Here is a 21,501-nt window from a genome sequence, read left to right as displayed (position 1 = left end):
CAGGGCTTTAGCAAAAACAAAATTGTCAGAAGCGACGGGTTGGGATCCAGTCGCACCTCGGTTGCCGACTGAAATTGAGATGTTGGCTGCTTTGAAGTAAGCCTTATCATTCTCATATTGTTTCATAATCTGCGCCTCTTAACTACGAAGCTCTTGACATACAGCTTTCAAATTAAAAGTTGCGTCATCTGTTTTAAGTAAGTGATCACTCTTGTCATCAATAGTGCTTATATAGTTTTCATATGTTGCAGAATGGCATTTAACAAGAGAGACTGTGTCCAGTGCGGTAGTAAACACCGCTGTTTCACCCGATAACGGGCAGGCTGCGGGTCCGGCCGTCTTGTAACCATTGTCATATTGTTTGCTGTTTTGATTTCTTTCGCAAAAGCTTATTCATCTTAAGGTTTGTTCATTTGGTAAAAAAAATTATGGTTATATATTATTAAATAAAGAGGTGAAGTAAAAAGAATGTTATACTGGTGGGTCCTCCCTTCCGAGTTTTCCTTAATTCCAGTAAGTACCACGTTTCAGGAATGTTCACGAGCGCTGATTAATGATTATTTGTTTCGAAATATCTCTTCAACGGTCCAGATGACACCAGTGTGTAGAGAAATGTTCCTGCGTTACATACATTAACTAGTAAATACTGTAACTTATTATGACGATTATGTTCAATACATCTTCCAATGCCATTACTGATGTCCACTACCCTCCCACGTAACCTCATGTCTCAAATACGCTATTTCAAGAAAGGAGTATGAGATTGTTTTGAGAGTAGAAGGCATTTTTAAATGTACGTGTACAGTAAGTGTACAATTTAATTCAATAGCTACCGAGACTATGTTAATAATCCTATATCCACTATGAAGTACTAAGAACTATATGGATGAATAGGTAGATAAAATCGACAGGGCTATACTGGGTATTTACTTTCACAATATTTGTTTTTCCCTTACTGTGTATTTACTTTCAGTCTATTTGGTTTTCCCTTATTTCTTGGATGCCTGCAGTTAAAATGTAAGTAACATCGTTGCATAATATATTGTTTGTGTCTCGGAGTCACATATACGAACGAAAAAAACATGGATGTTTACTTTGCAATAGCAAACGGCATACAGTTAACAATCTGAGCGGGATCTTTGTTGTCTTTCTCGTTGCTATCAACAGAACACATAGCATGCGTCCATAGGTATGTCACTTTTAAATGCAAAGCCGGACAGAAGCGTGGATATATTCAGATTTCTTATAATAATAGACCAATGATCCAAGTTTTCGTCAGTGTCATAACTTCAGTGTTCAATGATAGGCCCTCACAGTCTGAGATAAAGCCTCTTTGCGACTTTAATGTACGGGCAACAGACATCTGACTCAAACTCCTCTAGTGAAGGAAGTGCGAGATGGTCGATTCAGTTCACATTTCTACCCCAGTAACTATATATTCTTCTTTATAGCGTGATTTTGACACTGTCCGCTAACTGTGTGTTGTATTTTTAAGACGTATATGAAGAAACATCCTCGAATTTGCCTAGAACAGTATCGTAAACAGTCTACATAGACAGTTATGCTGGGAGATGCACCAAGCCAACAGGCGCTGATATGGCGCCTCGATTCTAACCGAATCGGGTTCACTTCCTTGGTTGTATGTTGAGTTGTTGGCGTAACTCAACAGACATATGGTCGTGAACAGGTCTGATGACAAGAGCTGAAAGCAGTGAAAACACGGAACGCATCCCAGTGACCGCCATGGGCCGTCTCTGACATCAGTCAAGTACTGCTGTATTCGTTCGATAGTCCAGAGGTAACACAGTTACTGATTTGCATCAGTACTGTAATTACTTAACAATGTCAACAAACTCCCGGTAATAGATAAGTTATTTGTTTTGCTAGAATACATCAGGATGTAATAAAAGTTGGGAACCAGCAGATACTCAAAATTTGGTAGGCTCGGAGGAATAGAAACAACTATACGGAGAGAAGAGTAGCCACTACATGTACTTCGATACTGAAACGAACCTCATAAAATACTGCGTACAGGGCCAAATAAGGTGCCGGTCAGTTTCACCTTAAAATTGTAATTTATTGTAACTTAAGAAAACCTTTTAACCAAAACGGCACATAGCCGAACCTTTACAACTACAAGTTTCAAAATCCAATTCTTTCACAACTGAAGGCCTCCAAACAAGAAATCTTAAAAAGCAACAAGATAAATTTCAAGTGACTGAAGATATGCAATTAAAATTGCAAATAAAATAATATGTATCACAGCTAGGCGGAAAGCCTCAAGGCAAAAATGGATAGAACAAACATATACAAGGTACAATAAAAATGGCTGAAGGCCCACAGTTGATATTCAAAATTCAAAAATACCTCAACCTTTAAGTTTTCAATGGCCAAATGCACACTAAATGAAAAAGCAACGTAACAACAATAACTAAATTTAAGATTAAGGTTTTAAGCGACTGAAGGCCCACAATTGATTGACATAAATTGATTTACATAAAACGCAATGATTTTTTTTCTTTTAAAGCAATGGCTATAATAGATTACCAACAGACCATTAAACACCCAGTATAGACAAAAGCACTCAGATGCATCCGGGAGGGGGGGGGGGGGCTGCCCTCGAAATATTAACGTTCACTTAGGTGAGACAGGTGGTGGGCCCAGCTACACTTGATATGTCGGTAACCCAACCAAGAGACAGTCACGGACGGGCTGACCAAACTACTTGCTAGCCACCAATCTGTACATAAAAACTCAAAGACCAAGCTGTTACGGACGTGATTATCCACAATGAAATATGTATTAAGCTGTCAAAACTACACACCATGTTGGACAGTGACAACAGGTGAGGAAAGGACGCTGCCTGAAATAACATTAGTGGCCAGGGCAGGTAACCGGAACACTAACAGCCGCAAGGCAGAAAATTCCGCTAATACACTTGAATTTGAAATAAGGTATTATAGTTAACTTCACCAAAAAGGAAAACTGCCTGAATTTAGGTCAGTGGCTAGGGCAGGTAACCAGAACACTAACGGCCACAAGGCAGAAAATTCCGCTGGTGCACTTAATTCCACCGCACGGCGGCTAGATTTCACCGCTACAAACTCTGTGTTGCTCACAGGAAAAGTTCCCCAATAGCGAACCACCGAAACGAACGACACAACATGATCGGATGTGGCTTGGGTACTTAAGACACCACTCAACTTCGACGTCCTGGGTCGGTGAGCCACGAAGCTCGTAGCGATTGGACAGCTCCACACACTCTCCGACACTGCACAGGAACTGCCAGTGGACCCAGCCGACTGCACCGCACGGAGATATCCTCCCTGGCTTGCACCAACGACCGACTCATTGCCAGTACGCCGTCAACATTTAAACAAGTGAAGTGACACCAACTACAAACACCGTTTGACAAAGACTGTACGAAGACTTGAACGACACTAAGCAGTGGCTGTGCAATCACGAAGACAAATCGGATTCACACACACACACACACACACACACACACACACACTCACAGTCAACCCACAAGCGATCGACGAGCCAATTCACGTCGTCCAGAAGGACGACCGACAGACGATCCATGATGACCGTCCCCGGCTCAAGGTCGGGCGAGCCATGGACATGTGGGCCTCACTTCTGCTCCAACCCGACTGAACTAGTGCCGCGTTCCAACTCCCAGAAGGCAGGTCCGAACTGCACTCCTGGCACGTTGCAGCTGCCTGACAGCCAGAACTCGCTCTACTGAAGCATATCAAAATCAGTTTGAACTACGTTTCATATGAGAGCGTAACGTTTCTCTGTGCCAGTGGACCACTGCTTGGCTGAAACTTACTGTCCATACCCTCATAAAAAAATCGGCCAATATGCTGCATTACGAACAAGTTACTACATTCACAAACAGCAGATTTTATCTTCAAGAAATAGCAGTGACAGGTCTGAACGTTCAATTGTTGACCAAAACGAAGATTAGGTTAGTAGTTACGATAATTTGTGCCTTAGCATTGTGTAAAAGGAACAATGATTCCGTGTAATACCTAAGTTATGCTGTATGTCTAACTCCACAATAGTCGCTGTTAATAGCCTTCAAGATAAAGTGCTCTCAAAAATTTTTAAATTTCCATATTCCAATGGACTGATAACAGCATTCCACTGAGGTGAGAAAAGTCATGGGATAGCTATAAGCACACAACCAGAAGACGGTAGTATCGCGTACACAAGGTACAAAAGGGAAGTGTATAGGTGGAGCTGTCATTTGTACTCAAGTGATTCGTGTGAAAAGATTTACGAAGTGATTTTAGCCACACGACGGAAATTAACATACTTTGAACGCAGAATCATAGTTGAAACTAGACGTACAGGACATTCCATTTTGGAAATCGGTAGGGAATCCGTATTGCGAGAGCCACTGTTTCAAGTGTGTGCCGAGAATACGAAATTTCAGACATTACTTCTTACCACGATCGACGCAGTGGCGACGGCCTTTAGCTAACGACCGAGATCAGCGGAGTTTGCTTCGAGTTGTCAGTGCTAAGCAGAACTGCTTGAAATAACCACATAAATCAATGTGAAACGTACGACGAACGTTACCGTTAGGACAGGACGGTGAAATTTGCCGTTAATAGGCCATGGCAGCATACGACCGACACGAATGCGTTTGCTAACAGCACGATACTCCCTGCAGCGCCTCTGGTGGTTTCGAGACCATATCGGTTTGACCCTAGACACTGTGCAAACTGGTGGTAGCTTCGTAATGGTATGGGTTGTGTTTACATGGAATGGACTGCGTGCTCTGGTCCAACTAAACCGGTCATTGGCTGTAAATGGTTATTTTCGACTACTTGTAGACCATTTTCAACCATTCACGGACTTCATGTTACCATGAAAATGGGCCATGTTACAGGGCCACCCGACACAAATCCATTCGATTACGGAACATAACGGAGAGGTCAGTTTGTGCACAAAATCCTGCACCATTAACACTTTCGCAATCATGGACGGCTATACAGGCAACATGGCTCAATAATTTTGCAGGGGATTCCCAACAACATGTTGATTCCATGCCATGTCGGGTTTTTGCACTACGCCGGGCAAAAGGAGGTCCGACACGCTATCAGGAGGTATCCAATGACTTTTGTCACCTCATTGTATAGTGAACAAGCAATCGTTTATTGTGACTGATAAGACCTTCAGTATTTGACATACTACCTAAATAGCTGTAGGACCACCATCACGTCCAAGTGGAACGTACCAAGAAGGGGAGTTTCACACTTTTGTAATGTATGGTCTTTGGGTACCAGATGCACGAAAACATATTGCATTCGGCACTTATGTCCATCATCATTAACACCATCATCTACATCTATATCTACATCTACATGGTTACTCTGCAAATCACAATTAATTCCATGGCAGAGGGTTCATCCAACCACCTTTAAGTTACGTCTCAACCGTTCCACTCGAGAAGCGCGCGAGAAAAACGAACACTTTAATCTTTCCATGCGAGCGCTGCGTTCTCTTATTTTATAATGATGACCATTTCTCCCTACGTAGGTGGGCGTCAACAATATATTTTCACACTCTGAGGAAAAAGTTGGTGATCAAAATTTCATGAGATCGTCTTGTCGCAGCGAAAAACGAGTTTGTTTTAATGACTGCACCCAAATTCGTGTATCATATCCGTTATACTTTCTGCCTATAATGCAAAACGACCTGTCCTTCTTTGAACTTTTTCGATGTCCTCCGTCAGTCCTATCTGAACCGGATCCCACACCACACAGCAATACCCGGAGAAGAGGGCGGACGAGCGTAGTGTAAGCAATCTCTTCACTAGACCTGTTACATTTTGTAAATGCTCTTGGGTTTGGTTTCTCACAACATTATCGCTGTGACGGTTCCAGTTTAAGTTGTTCGTTGTTGTAATCCCTAAGTATTTAGATAAGTTTACAGTTTTAGACTTGCGTGATTCATCGCGTAACTAAAATTTAGCCGATCCTTTTTAGTGCACATGTGGATGACTTCACACTTTTAATGATTTAGAGTCAATTGTCACTGTCCACACTTCACACAGATACCTTATATAGATAATTTTGCAATTCGTTTTCATCATCTGATGACTTTACACCAGTCTAAGAGGGGTTGCTCAGGTTGTCTCCAAAATCATTCCTGTAGATCAGGAACAATAGAGGGCCTATAAAATTTCTTGAGGAAAGCCAGATTTTAATTCTGTTTTACCCGATGATTTTCGGTCAGTTATTGCGAACAGTGTCCTTTCTGACAGTAAATCACGAATCCAACAACATAACTGAGAGGATACTCGATACCCATACAATTTTCTTAGAAGTCGCTTGTGAGGAACGGTGTCAAAACCCCTGACGTCCCTAGGCGAAAGAACTCATCATTTCGTGGGAATAAAGAGGTAGTTGTATTTCACTTTTTGAATCCATGTTGGCTGGTTGTCAATAAATCGTTTTCTTTGAGGTGATTCATAGATTCATAATGTTCGCTCACAGTACCAGTTCCAAAATCCTACTGCAAATCGACGTTAGTGATTGCGTCTGTAATTCCGTTTACTTTTGGAGGGTTTGGATGTTGCGATATTCAGTCTAGATACAACAGTCCTGTGGTCACTAATCTGTCTTATTTGGTCGTGATTATTTGTTGATAAGAGGTCAAGTATATTTTCTCAACCATTCACACTTACAGTGGGCTCCTGAACTGTTTGTTCAAAATAATTTCCTGTCAAGTCGTTCAGTACGATTTCGGGCGACGTTTTCTGCTTACCACTGACTTTAAAAGTGTATTTTCGCCAGCATATCGAGGCTAGACTGAAGTCCTCACCAACTGTATTTGGGTCTATTTGAAATGATGCTGAAGTTTTCTTTGAACTGTTCAGCCACTGTGTCATCTGAGTCAGGGGGTCGGTAAAAGAAACCAGTTATTAATTTATAACGGTTATCAAGTATAATCCCCCACCTACACTAAATCAAATGAACTATCTACTTCAATCTCACTACAAGGTAAACTACTTCTGACAGCAGTTGGGGTGACCAACTGTATGTAATTTATCCTTTCTGAAGACCGTTAGGTCCTTTGTAAAAGCTTCGGCTGAACTTACTTCCGGCTCTACCCAGTTTTCCATTTGAGAATCAGTCTTTTTATTACTGCTTGGAGCTCTAGTTCTTTTCCAACACAGCTACGACAGTTTTCCTGAGCTTTCTCGAGACCTTCTAACCTAAAAAACCGTCCATTCCTCTTCACATAGACCCCGCTAGCCGTGTAGTCGCTTCCTGCGTGTAGTTCATTCCTCAACCACTTAGCGGAACCCAAAAACCCGCCATCCTATGGCGCAGTTCGAGGAGACTGCAACCTACCCGGTCTCAGAACCATCTGAGCTTCATTTGGTTCAATCGACCGTGCTACAGATGGTGACGCCTGCCTTCATATCGCAAACAAGCCTGCTAGAAACTAGAGGGACTCTCTTCTGATACACAGTGGCACCTATATATGTGATCTACATAGGTATAAATAGACAGTAGTATACATTGTGGAATCGAAGCATACTGTTTCTGAATGTAATTTCTAGGTATTTCTTGCTAAGCCTGAAAGACATGCTGGGTCGGTTAATGAAAAATTCTGCCTGGCGCCTGATTGAAAGTGTACTCTCCCCATAGCATCCCTGACATGCTCCATGGCTGAAAAGTTAGAGAGCCAGACAGGCCAGACAGGCCGGACAAGGATTCATACATGCATCAAGGTTTTTGTGACATGAACTGCAGTGTGGGGTCTTGCATATGCAGTTAACACATCCAATACGGTAAATGGTCATGGGAAATGTAGCAACTGGGTTTACTATTTTTGCCACAAGCTGCCGAGCATTCAGCCTTTTTTCAATAATCATCAAATTAATCCAGTGGCTCCCCAAGTGATGATTAAAGAAATGGTACGGTATGGGTTTCGAGAATCGCTGCTTCAAGTGAGCTGTCTGCAGGTAGTCCACGGAAACATCGACGTCTATGAGACAGCCGCAAACAAAGTGAAATTCACCTCTGAACACCATACAAAACCACTGGCTATCCGAAGTGACTCTGTCTCTGCATCATACAGGCATCTCTTGTCTGTACTATGGTGTAGCCGGTAAGGAACGCATGGCAGCTTCAGATCTCAAGCCAGCTCCCAGTAATCTGTTCCTGTCGTTTCCAGGCGTTACTCTGCGCTCGAATTCCTGGTGCTGTCAGCCGTCTATTTGTCGGAGCCTGTCGAACAAATCCACGGTTTTCCCTCGGTGTACAAGGGAGTACAAAAATAGTCAGGAAAATTCAGGAATATGGAGATAGAAGTTACGCAGGAATGACATAGAGAGAAGATGAAGGTAAGCCAAGGTAAAATGGCTCCATGGAAAATAAGAGGAAATGGATAAAGGAATGATTGTCGGAAGGATTACCTCAGAATGTAGAAAAATCAAAACATTCTTCGGTGGAATTAAAAGTAAGGACGGTGATATTAAGAGTGCAATGGCAGTTTCATTGTTAATTGCAGAGGAGAGAGCCGACAGGTGGAAAATGTACGTTGAAGGCCTCTATGAGAGGGGAAAACTTTACTGATCTCGTATTAGAAGAGGAAACAGTCCACAGAGAAGAGACAGGGGATCCAGTACTAAAATCTGAATTTAAAAGGGGTTTAGACGACTTTAGATCAAATAAGACCAGACAGAGCAAGGAGGATATCAAGAGCAGACTAGCACTATCAAAGAGGGCATTCCTGGCCGTCAGAAGACTGCTAGTATCAAACTTAGGTCTTAATTAGAGGAGTAAATTTCTGAGAATGTGCGTTTGGAGCACAGCATTGTGCGTTAGTGAAACTTGGACTATGGGAAACTCGGAACAGAAGAGAATTGAAGCCTCTGAGACGTTGTGCTACAGAAAAATGCTGAAAATTAGGTGAATTTCAAGAAAAGGAATGGGTAGGTTTTCCGTAGAATCGGTGAGGAAAGGAACGTATGGGAAACACTGACAAGAAGAAGGAACAGGATGGCAGGATATCGGTTAAGACATCAGAGAATAATTTCCATCGTGCAGATGAAGAAAGAGGTTGGTACAGTTGTGAAATTCATGGCGGGTCATATCAAACCTTCTCATGGACGGATCCGTACCTACTTTTCTTGCCACAGTGTTGTCTTGCGTCCATTTCGCCACCACTCTGTGCAGTCACTGCACTACAGCCAAATACTTCTGCGATCTGTCGGCGTGATACTCCGATGTCCCTCGTGCCAATGATTCGACCTATTTCAAAGTTCGAAAGACAGAGATAAGCCGTATGTCTGCGCCCTGTAGGCATTCTGTGTTGTAACCTACACCTCAAAAGTTACAGTAACTTTTGACACATCCAATGGCCATAATCCACTCATACTTGTCATCATTTGTAGAGATAGCTTTGTATTGAAAAAACTGAAAATCAGCTCGCATAAGGATGAAATTTTAGTCGACATATACTACAGTAATGGAAATGCATGAGTGTTAGTTAGAAAGCATTCAGCCACGGTTTTCATCGTGTAAAACTTCCCATTTCCATCGTACTGAAGGATTAAGCACACGCATTTAATCGCTTTCTGCTTCCTCCGTAACTTTTGCTACAAGTATGTAGCACTCCTATCATATGTTTACTGTCCCAACCTGTGTTAATCTGAAATATCTAATTCGGCTTAAATAAATGTGTGACAATACTTACATGAATTCGTGATACTGTCAGATTATCAGTTCACCATCTGCCATATCAGTAACACTCGGAGGCTCAAAATACCTGCCCGTGATGGAGAACCACGCTTTGTCGGAAGACAGGCTTTACAAAACGCGTTACACACCTGCTAGCCGCAGCGGCGTGGAAGGCGGGCGACCACCCAGTCACGTTTCCTTTCACAGTTCTGCACCGCTGCGCCGATAGACTATCTGACGTCCACCCAGCGAATAATAAATAAGCCGTGAGTAAAGAGCCTACGACTTTGCGTGGAAAACAGCTCGGTCCATCGGACGAAGGTCAAGGTCTTCAAAGCATTCTCTACATTAACACTGCTTGTCTGCCCGCTGGATTTATTTACGCGATGCCGTTTGAGAGTACTACGAGAAACAAAGTATCCCGTTCGTTATACGAAGATGACTGTGGACAGAATGCAGTTGCATCTACTAGAATTAGGAAGCGTTTTCGTGTGCATTTTGTAACGAAAGAAACTGATGTCTAGATGAGAAACATAGCGTTCCAAATTTACAACCCATGGTTGTTTAAATATCAGAAATACAGTAATAGTGACGTTAACGAAAAACTACGTATATTTCTGAAATATTTTTAAGAGATGCTATATAATTTCAGTACATTGGATAAGCTTTCTAATCAATGATTCTTCTCAGCTGACAGATGTGTGCAGAGACTAAGTTGTGTTTCTTCAATTAGCTACCCACTCCCCCATTCTGAAACCATGCATGACTGCACCAGAAACCTCTAGACGAACCAAAGATACTCGCATGACAGTCGCGAGTTCCTGAACAGCGTAGGAATGCCGTGAATCGATGAACTGAATTCTCGACAGGCAGCGATCCTGCCGCTGTCGAATTCAGACATGTGCTGACAAACTTTTCTCTTCCTTACATAAGGGATACTATTACTTCCTCACAAACACCAACATTCATTTGAGATATCTGAATGGGAAATATGCTGCGTAATCTTCTCTTACTTACAGAATCCAGCTGGTGTTACTCGTACCTAATTTGTGCGGTTGTGCTTAAACATAAATCATCTAAACTGCCAAGTACTGAATTCAGGATATGTTTGAACAGCACCAGGATTCTGGAAGCAAACGTTTTGCTTAGAAGTTCAAGAGACTCCATCAGTCACACCCTACTGAGGAAAGACGTCACGTCAAAACTATTCATGATATCAGATTCTTTGAAACGGAAGTACTCTTATTTGGACGGCCTCATTACGTCCCCATCCACAGGTAGCAAAACTTAACGTGACGGTGTTCAGGGTCCCTGTACCCAAAGACGGTTTTCCTGCAACAGAAGTAATTTCTGCACATAGGTAAGTAAGTTTGTTTTCCTTTTTATGATAATTTTTACATTCCACAGCGACTACATTGGCCAGAATGGTACATGTGGACGCATTTTTTGTAGTTGCTTTCAAGCACTGTTTTGGCGGAAGAAATATCACGCAATGCCCTATGCGAATGAGGTTAAATTTAGAACTAGCCGATGACAACACTAAGAAAGATGTTTGTGACTGGAATAAAATAAAACATAAAAAAGCATGTATTAGCAGGTTTACTAAACTATATGTCACTAACTCTGCGTGATCGCTGAGTCTATGTCCTGCTAACTACACCGAAGAGCCAAAAAAACTGGTACACCTGGGTAATATCGTGTAGGACCCCCCCGAGCACGCAGAAGTGCCACAAAACAAAAGTGGCATGGACTCGACTAATGTCTGAAGTAGTGCTGGAGGGAATTGACACCGTAGACCCTGCAGGGCAGCACTTAATCCGTAAGAATACGAGACGGTGGAGATCTCTTCTGAACAGCATGTTGCAAGACATCCCAAATATGCTCAATAATGTTTATGTATGCCGGCCGCGGTGGTCTATCGGTTCTAGGCGCGCAGTCCGGAACCACGCGACTGCTACGGTCGCAGGTTCGAATCCTGCCTCGGGCATGGATGTGTGTGATGTCCTTAGGTTAGTTAGGTTTAAGTAGTTCTAAGTTCTAGGGGACTGATGACCACAGATGTTAAGTCCCATAGTGCTCAGAGCCATTTGAACCATTTTTGTTTATGTACAGGGGTTTTAGTAGCCGGCGGAAGTAGCGTGTTACTGGAGCCACTCTGTAGCAACACTGTACGTCTCGGGTGTCGCATTGTACTGCTGAAATTGTACAAGTCCGTCGGAATGCACAATTGACATGAATGGATTCAGGTGATCAGACAGGACGCTTACATTTGTGTTACCTGTCAGAGTCGTATCTAGGCATACCAAGGGGTCCCACATCACTCCAACACCACACGCCCCACACTAGAGCCTCGACCTGACTGAATAGCCCCCTGCTGACATGCAGGGCTAATGGATTCATGAGGTTGTCCCCATACCTGTACACGTTCCTCCGCTCGATACAATTGGAAACGAAACTCGTCAGAGCAGGCAACATGTTTCCAGTCATCAACAGTCCAATGTCGATGTTGACTGGCCCAGACGAGGCATAAAGGGTAGTGTCGTGCAATCAAGGGTACACTAATGGGCATTTGGCTCCGAAAGCCCATATCGATGATGTTTCGTTGAATAGTTAGCACTCTGACACTTACTGATGGCCCAGAATTGAAAGCTGGAGCAATTTGTGGAAGGACTGCACTTCTGTCACGTCGTTGGTCCCGTTCTTGCAGGATCTTTTTCCGGCCGCAATGATGTTGGAGAACCAGTCACACACACACACACACACACACACACACACACACACACACATGCACGCACAACAGTTCCGTAGATGCCCTTCACGTACGAACCAAAATGTCATGGTATGTTAAACTCTTTACTGGGAGACAAATCAGTCTACGTTTTAAACTGCGTCAAATGCTGGTGTTGTGTCCCATGTCAGCAACGAGGCGTATTGGTTCTTCATATGCTATGTGAAGTTCTTCACATAGCATTGATCTTTTCACTCATACAACAAAGGGGACTGCCTTGCCTTATCGTATGTCCGCATCGTCCCTCCTGTAGTCGGAAACTCTTACATGTTCTAGACATCCTCCGAGCTTGAGTATTGCGATTTTCACGAATCTTAATGTATACTGAGAACGACGTTTCTCGGGTGAACATTATGGTGTAAAAATTTTATACGTTCTTGCTGCCTGAAGTTACAAAAAAGTCTCTTGCTTTAGGTGATGGCCTCCACGTAACGAAAAACTGAATATAGTAACTGCTGTTATCGTGGAAGTAATTGATAAAGCAATGGTATCATGACGCCATCCTACCAAGAATCGTGTTGATTTCTACGATCCTAGTGGCTCCTATTACAACTTAAAGAATTTAGAAAATTTTTTTCTGTAAGCTTTCAACGTCGAGAGCCTGCTTCCATTCAACACTATCAGTACTGTAACTTTCCTGGTTAAAGTTACTGTTGTACATTATGATTTCTGTAGTCCCTAGGATGAGAGATTCGGTGTGTAATGATGAGTAAGGCATTTTTTAATCATCAGTGATAATTTTATATTTACTCCTGAGGTTGTGTTCAGCAATCGTTGGTTTTTATAAATATCAATTGTCTCAACAATAAAATGATTACATATTAATGCCCCATTAGTGAGCTTCATAGCCTTCCGAAGCTGCACGGATTAACTCACACTGTTGCTTCTGTGGTGAAGGAAGGAATGTTTGGGTGGTAGAAGCTCTGCTCTCTGAGCTACAGGGGCAGGATAAATATATGAAAACACCGCAAGATATGGCTGTTTAACCCAAAATGAAGATGCAAGCTGAGCTGTTGTATTTGACGACGAACGGCACGTGTGAAAAATACTTAATACGTTGAAAATGTCAGTCGTGGTCAGAACAGTGTTTTTTTTATAATTGTGAGTGCATTATGTCAGAGATAAGTGCGTTAGAACGTGAACAAATTGTTTGTGCCTTTGTGGAGGGTGCTTCCGTAACCAAAACAGCCGAAGCGTTTGGTATTTCTAGAGGCACCGTATCAATGATTTATACCGGATACAGGGAAAGCGGAAAAACATCCGATAAGTCACAACGGGGACGAAGGAGTGTGTTGAGTCATCGTGACGGACTGTCAATCAAGAGAACTGCGTCGAAAAATAAGACGAAGACAGCTACAAAAGTCAAAGCAGAGCTGACTGTAGCACTCGCGAACCCTGTCAGCACCAAAACAACAAGGAGATCCATAACCAGGGAATTGCTAGGCGAGTTGGAATTGCGAAGCCACTCATCTATTCATGCAAATGCCTGTAACTGGTAAACCTGGTGCCTAAACTATAAAACCTGGACTTCGGAGCAATGGCAGAAATTCATTTGTTCCGATGAGTCTTGTTTCTGTTTCCAGCTTGTGGTCGAGTTTACGTCCGAATAGTGAAACATGGTTGGGGTTCACTGCTACTTTGGACAACGACAACGTGGTATTTCTTGGGCCCTATTGTTACACTGCAAGATCGTTTTATTGTCAAGGGTTATGTGACAATTTTGGCTGTTCCCCAGTGGTGGCGTTGTAGACAGGAAGAAAGATTAGGCTTCAAGGTGTCGTCGAAACTGTGTCGTTCAGACGCGGCACAAGCTCGGAAAGTTTAAAGGTTGGGGAAAGACGTCGGCCGTGCCCCTTCAAGGGAGCCATCCCGGTATTTGCCTGGAGCGATTTAGAGAAATCACAGAAACGTAAGTCTGGATGGCTGGAAGCAGATTTCAAGAATTGTCCCCCAGAAGACAAGTCCAGTGTGCTATCCACTACGCCACTTCGCACGTTTGGTGATGCTCTGTTCCAAGACCACAGCACCCTTATTCACACAGCTCGCATGGTCCAGGACAGATTTTGTGAGCACGAGGATAAAGTGTCGCAGACCCTCGCCACAGTCACCATATCTCAGTAATATTTACACTTGAAAACCACAGGACCTGTATTTATCAACTGTGAGACGATTGGAAGCTGTTTTGAATGACAACAGTTTTGCTACCCATGGTAATGTTTTCTGCCTCATATGTTTTTATATTTTTGTCAGCGTGGTGTCGATCGAGTTACCATCTGGTTTACGCTCTACGAAAAGATCTAAAAATGGAAGCTCTCCTTCCGTCCCCATCTCCACAGCGACCTGATGAATACCATCTACATACAAACATCAAAAAAAGTTTTGCGCATCACCTCTGTTCCGAGAGTTCCGGAATCTGTACAGAAAATTTGAATAGAGACCAACATAAACATCATTTCTGCCCTTTTTACTGATCGTGAAAACCACACATTGCATGTTGTACCACCATACAGCGAGACCTGCAGAGGTGGTGGCCCATATCGCTGTACACACCGGTATCCTTAATACCCAGTAGCGCGTCCTCTTGCATAGATGCATGCCTTTATTCTTAGTGGCATACTACCCACAAGTTCATAAAGGCACTATTGGACCAGATTGTTCCACTCCTCAACGGTGATTCGGCGTAGATCCGTCAGAGCGGTTGGTGGGTCACGTCGTCCATGAACAGCCCTTTTCAGTCTATCTCAGGCATGTTCGACAGGGTTCACGTCTGGAGAACATTCTGGCCACTCTGGTTGAGCGATGTCTTTATCCTGAAGGAAGTCATTCACAAGATGCACGATGTGGGCGCGAATTGTCGCCCATGAAGACGAATGCCTCGCCTATATGCTACCGTTATGGTTGCACTATCGGTCGGCTGATGGCGTTCACGTATCGTACAGCTGTTAGGGCGCCTTCCACGACCACCATCGGCATACGTCGGCACCACATAATGCCACCCCCAAAAGGACAGAGAACCTCCGCCTTGCTGCACTCGCTGGACAGTGTGTCTAAGGCGTTCAGCCGGACCGGGTTGCCTTCAAACAGGTCTCCGGCGATTGTCTGGTTGAAGGTTGGCTGCGCGAAAAGCATTATTCAACATGGTGGCGTTGCTGTCAGGGTTCCTCCGAGCCATAATCAGTAGGTAGCGATCATCCACTGCAGTCTCAGCCCTTGGGTGGCCTGAGCGCGGCATGTCATCGACAGTCCCTGTCTCTCTGTATCTCCTCCATGTCCGAACAACATCGGTTTGGTTCACTCCGAGACGCGTGGGCTCTTCCGTTTTTGAGAGCTCTTCCTGGCACAAAGTAAGAATGTGGACGCGACCGAACCGCGGTATTAACCCTCTAGGCATGGTTTAACTACGGTCAACACGAACCGTGTACCTCCTTCCTGGTGGGATGACTGGAACTGATCGGCTGTCGGAGCCCATCCGTCTAATAGGCGCTGCTCATGCATGGTTGTTTACATCTATGGGCGGGTTTAGTGAACATTCAAAGGGACTGTGCCTGTGATACAATATCCACACTCAACGTCTATCTTCAGGAGTTTTGGGAACCAGGGTGATGCAAAACGTCTTTAGATGTGTGTTTTTTGAAATCTCTGAACAGCTTCGACGGCTTACGATATAAAAATGTTATCGATATAAAGATAGTGTGGCCAGTGCGTTACTGTTTGTCCTACAAGATGGAATTGATAATAAATGTTTCAAATAGCATGCCAGGTAAGATTATTATTTTTTGCATAAATGTATAAAAATTGCTGAAATATATGGTACCTCATCTACTGGAACAAGGATGCTGATATAAGGATGCTGATTAGTCGGCGGATATTACCGATAATGTTACGATGGTACATGACAGAGTATTTGCCTCCTGAAGTATGGGATACATATTGAAATTCAATTGTCAGATAAATGATATAACAAGTCAGTACGGGGTAGTTCAGTAATTCGTGAGTTCTTGTACCTCTGTCACTGCTTTCTGCTCCAAAATCTGTATTTCCTTACATCGCTTAAGGGAAATATCTGAATGGTTCGTTGGCAAGGGCACGGGAGAATTTCTTCCAAATCCTTCTACAATTCGGGTTTAGTCGTTGACGCGACCCTAAAAGCTGCTCTTCTTTCCTTACTTTGTTTTCTAACCGAACCAGTTTCAGTAAGATGTAGGAGGTACATTAGCTTGTCCTGGTATTCATTCAAATATAGTTCCAGTTTCTAATCGAATATACAAACATTTAGTTGGAAAACCAGCAGGTTCTCGGCTACCTGTTTCGTTATACGTTAAATATTTTGTTAATCGTCTGCGGCTGTGCCTCCTCTGCTAATGACGACCGTTGCGATCTCAAGGCCAGGCCATCGGCCGTCGGCCGACGCCTCCTAACGACCCTGCCGCAACAGCAGCGGCAGCGGCAGCGGCAGCATCGAAAACACTGTGCGCGGCTACACGCCAGGGTTCACCGGCGGCCGCGTGCGAGGGTCACGCACATCGCACCGCCTGCTACGCTCGACGTGCAATTAGTTTACGAGCGTATCGTGGCGGGATTCACCGGCACCGAGGCCACGCTTCAGGTGCAGGCACACATGACGTCGTGCACCTCTGTTCACCTCACGAAAATAGCAACGAAATATATATTTCAGTCACATTTTCAAGGGTAGGTTACTGATTGGCTGCTGTTCTTTAAGTTCAAAATGCACTTAGTTCTCGTCATGAACACATTAAAGGTATGTGTGCACTTCCAATGCTTTTACAATGTGTAGCTCAAGTCCTGATGTTGATTCTGGAAATCCTCTATCGTACTAAAGTGTAGTTACTGTCTACGAGTATGTTACACACCATCAAATCGGCTCACAGAACTCTTGGAACTCGGTTTAAAAAGATCAGTTCATCGCTGAAATATTCGATTTTATATTTTCTGTAAGTTAGATTTCAACAAAAGTGGCACTTATCTTGAAACAAAATTTGTCGTAACTAATTCCTGTTGAAAAATATGTTGTACTCCTTTTCTCATATGCTTGTAATAGGAGAAAAGGCAAGTTCGATCATCTTCAAGATAAATATGGCGTAGTTTGAACTCAGTGTCCCCTTTCTTAACTGCTGCGAAAGGAGTAGCGGATTCTAGATCTTTACTAACATGTGGTGTGATTACGTTGTCGATAATCATCTGAAACAAAAAATTTACGTACAGGACGGGACTCCAGTTTTCTCGTTTGAACGTAATAAAACTTGCTGTTAACAATAGTGAATGATCCTGATGGCAATGTTTACAGCTGTTTTCTATACTCTTTACATTCAGATAGAATGACAATTCGATTCCGTTACAGAGAAATATATGTCTATACAGTAACAACAGATTCCAAAATTGTAATCAATGTTGCCTTTTGCGAAGTAGAGAAATTTTAACCTTGCACTAGCTACATGCCCCTCGACAAATTCTGGAGTTTTTCCATTTTCGTTTAACTTTATCTGTTGCTTCAAGAGGTAAAAATAGTTACTTTACAGGACAGAGGTAAAAATTATCGGTGGTAGTCACTTATAACTTCATTTTTTTTAATGTAGTATATTGCTGCACGTCTAGTGTCGCAGAGCAGGTGGTTCGAACTGATTTCTGCCATGTCTCTTGCACACGTTTTAAAATTATTGGGGTTTCAATACCTCGTGGCGCCATACAAGTAATCTGAGCGCTCTTTGTCTCTCTTTCTATTGGTTTTATGCCGTCCTCCATCGTTTCCTGTACTTTTGTAATATTTTCTTCTACGCGCATTCACCATTTCCGACATCCCCTGTATTTTACTTGGCTTACTTATGAGACCATACATGTTTTCTCTTCAGTTTCTTCTCCCATTCCAAGTCAGATGTTTCTGAATAGTATACGAAGTAGCTGTCTCATCAGTCGCCCATGTTTTTCACGTAGTTCTCCATTATTCCTACTATCTCCTACTTTCATGTTTATTTCATTGCTCAGTTGTTAAAGAATTGTAAAGAGTATTAAGAATATAGCACATGCAACCCAGTCGAATTCTTTCATATGGATTTTACTGAATTTACTTGTGATTCGTAGGTTCGTTCCCTTAGTGACCCCTTTTTTGATGAAACTATGTCTGGAAATATACTTCAACAAGCCCTAAATAAACTTAAAATAGCTACTTTTAAGTACACCTTCTTATTTTTTAATGGAATAATGCTTGAATCGCAAGCACAAGAGAAAGTGTAGAATTTTTAAACACATGTCTGTTAGGGCAGTTTACATAATGTCTCATTAAGTGCACCCCCGAATCGTATTTGTCCACGGTGTGTCTCTGGAAACATTCATCACGCTGTCATAGACAGCGTTACCTACGAAAGTATACTTAATTTGTGCCCACTGATAAAATGAGCTTTGAACAATGTCACAGTTACCAAAATTACATATTCTGTGAGTTTGTGACAGATCAAATGCTGCAGGTTATTGTGCACCTCTGTTGGATAGAGAGCAGAACACTGCCTTTCAAAGTGGCCGTTTTTTTAACTCTATTAAACTAGTAAACAATAGTTGTTCCTCGTCGTTGCTCTGAATGATTACTTTCCAGACACATGGTATCGAATATGATCAAACGCATTTCGATCACAGTCCTGCAAGCGATCTTGATTAAAATTCCGTTATTGACTACTAACAAGTTATCTCTTCGGAACAACCTTACGACGCGAAAGTCACCGCCGCAATACGAAAGTTCGCCTATGAAGACCTGCCGCACCAACATAAAGACGTTAACTCACAATCAGCAGTGCTCAGCTATATAAAAATAGAATTTAAATTTCAGCTGCACTGCTATGCAATGAATGCCTCCATCTCAAGAGCTATTGCTCTTCGGTATTAGTCGTAGAAATGCTAGTAACCCTGCACTGATGTTCTTATGGTCATTCATAGTGACTTCAAAAGGTTCTGATTTGGTGTTTAAGTTGTTTAGCTGCCAATCAGAAATAGAATAACAGAGAGACAAGCTTTTTCTGGAACACAGTGACAGTACTTCATGCAAATGATATTCTAAACGCGTTTGTGACACAGCTTTCTATTCGGAAGTAGCAATGCGTTACAATTAGAAGAAAGTTTTCTTGAATGCAGACACAACACGAATAGTTTTCCGCATCCAGTGCATACGAGTGAATGAGACTGACACACACTTCTCCACAGGCACGCAGAGAGAGGGAGACAGAGAGAACAAGTAATGTAAACAATGGAAATTTCAGGTGTTTTGAGAATCTACAGTGCTCAATTGTGGTTTCAGTCGCAAAATGCTTTTAAACATTTTTAAACTATCGCACAGTACTTTTTGCTATTAATTATAAGTTTCTACATCTTCCTGTATCGACTTTCCCAAATATATCACAACTATAAATGTAGTGGCTTACATCAGATCTCGCTGAAAGAAGAAAATAATTACAGCTCTTGAAATTTTCACAATTTTACACCTTTTTGTGACACGCTGTGTAAGTTAAGTGTGGAGACGTCGTGATAAGAAATATGAAAGCACTGTTCATATCCATCGCACTTCATATTAACGAAACCCACTATCGCAAAATCGTTTAACAGTTTAAAATATGCAGTTTTAGTCTAAGTCTACCCTGTAGTAAAGTTTTAATTGTAAAAACGGTCTGTCGTTATGGTATTTACATGTCGCGCTCTATGAAACGCTTTTTGAGATGATAAGCAACAACAGGCCAGCGTTGATCTAGTACGTTAATTATGTCACAGGTGTGTTTGCATGCCATAAAGTTTAACATTGTGGGCTGCTATAATGTATTGATCTTGTATAGTTGCATGCAGAAAATAACACTTTTCATTCAGTCTGTATGTGAAGATTTCATAATGGTAGATGTGCCATAATGATAGCGGAATGATGATTTACCTAAATGAGCGACCATTACACTCATCCATCCATGTAACAAAGAACGGCACAACGCATTTCCGGCGATAATAACTTACAGCCCCACCTGTTCGCTACAGATTTACTTCACGTAATACACTCGTAATAATGGAAAACTATGTAATAATACGTACAAATACGCTAAGAAATGTGTTTAAAAGTCCATGATATATTAAACGTATGTGGAAGACCGGGACTCGAACCCAGACACTTGCCTTTCACTGACAATACTTTTTTGCATCTACACTATCCACACACCAATTATCCCTCCCCTAATACATTTCTCCAGCCTTCCGAACTCTGTAGTAGCTTCCTTTCGTACTTCGTCCGACTAGATCCTCGAATAAGAGGATACCACGGATATAACTGATCCACAGATAGGGGCTGTATCCAGAACGTATATTTTCATTACGATGATGCTCATGAAAAGTAGACATGTGTTACATGTGTAATATCTTGTACATTAATCACATGAAGAGAAAATAGTAATTGGACACTGTTATATAAATTAGTCAACCTTGCAACTGTAGTTGCTTTAGACAGGTCATAACGCACATGCACTGGATTGAACTCCATGTCGTATCAAAAAAATTGGTATAAACAATTATTGAATTTTAAAGGTTTTTCATCAATTTACTATGTTTGCATACCCGAGACAAGGTAATTCGAAACTGATGGAAGGCGTGAGGCAGGGATACTCATACCGCTGAGAGGTGGGTGGTGGCTGCCTTACCTGGTGCTCAGCCGGCGGATGTCACTGAGCGGCGTCCGGACCTGTCGCTGTCGCTGTCGCTGTCGGTGTCGGGTGCTCCTCTCCGCGGCCGGAACAGCCACTTAATGTCTGCGCCCAGACGCGCTGGCCAGGCGTACGCCGCTGGCCACACCCTGCCCCCGCCACCGACCTGTGGTTCGCGCCCGCCCAGGACAACCCACTGGTGACTCCAGTGCTGTGTCGGGACAGGACCTGATTCGCCATGAGTACACAATTATCGTGGTAGTCAATGAAAAAGCTGTTACAACCGTCTTAAGATCTCCAACGTTCGTAAACAGCACTACGGTAATAC

At 42.7% G+C, this 21,501-nt stretch overlaps 1 protein-coding gene across 1 annotated transcript in view; it reads right to left on the bottom strand.

The window, feature by feature from the left end:
- LOC124607340 overlaps nucleotides 1–21,286 on the bottom strand; it is a 193,472-nt gene extending 172,186 nt beyond the window's left edge. Inside the window, exon 1 of the mRNA XM_047139648.1 lies at nucleotides 21,171–21,286. The gene's annotated coding sequence lies outside the window, so the exon portion shown is untranslated. The remainder of the gene's footprint in view (nucleotides 1–21,170) is intronic.
- Between the last annotated feature and the right edge of the window lie 215 nt (nucleotides 21,287–21,501).

The sequence above is a fragment of the Schistocerca americana genome, chromosome 1 (genome assembly GCF_021461395.2).
Source record: "Schistocerca americana isolate TAMUIC-IGC-003095 chromosome 1, iqSchAmer2.1, whole genome shotgun sequence".
Classification (NCBI taxonomy): Eukaryota; Metazoa; Arthropoda; class Insecta; order Orthoptera; family Acrididae; genus Schistocerca; species Schistocerca americana.
The sequence above is the reverse complement of the archived record's forward strand: the minus strand, read 5'-3'. Positions and strand labels throughout refer to the sequence as shown.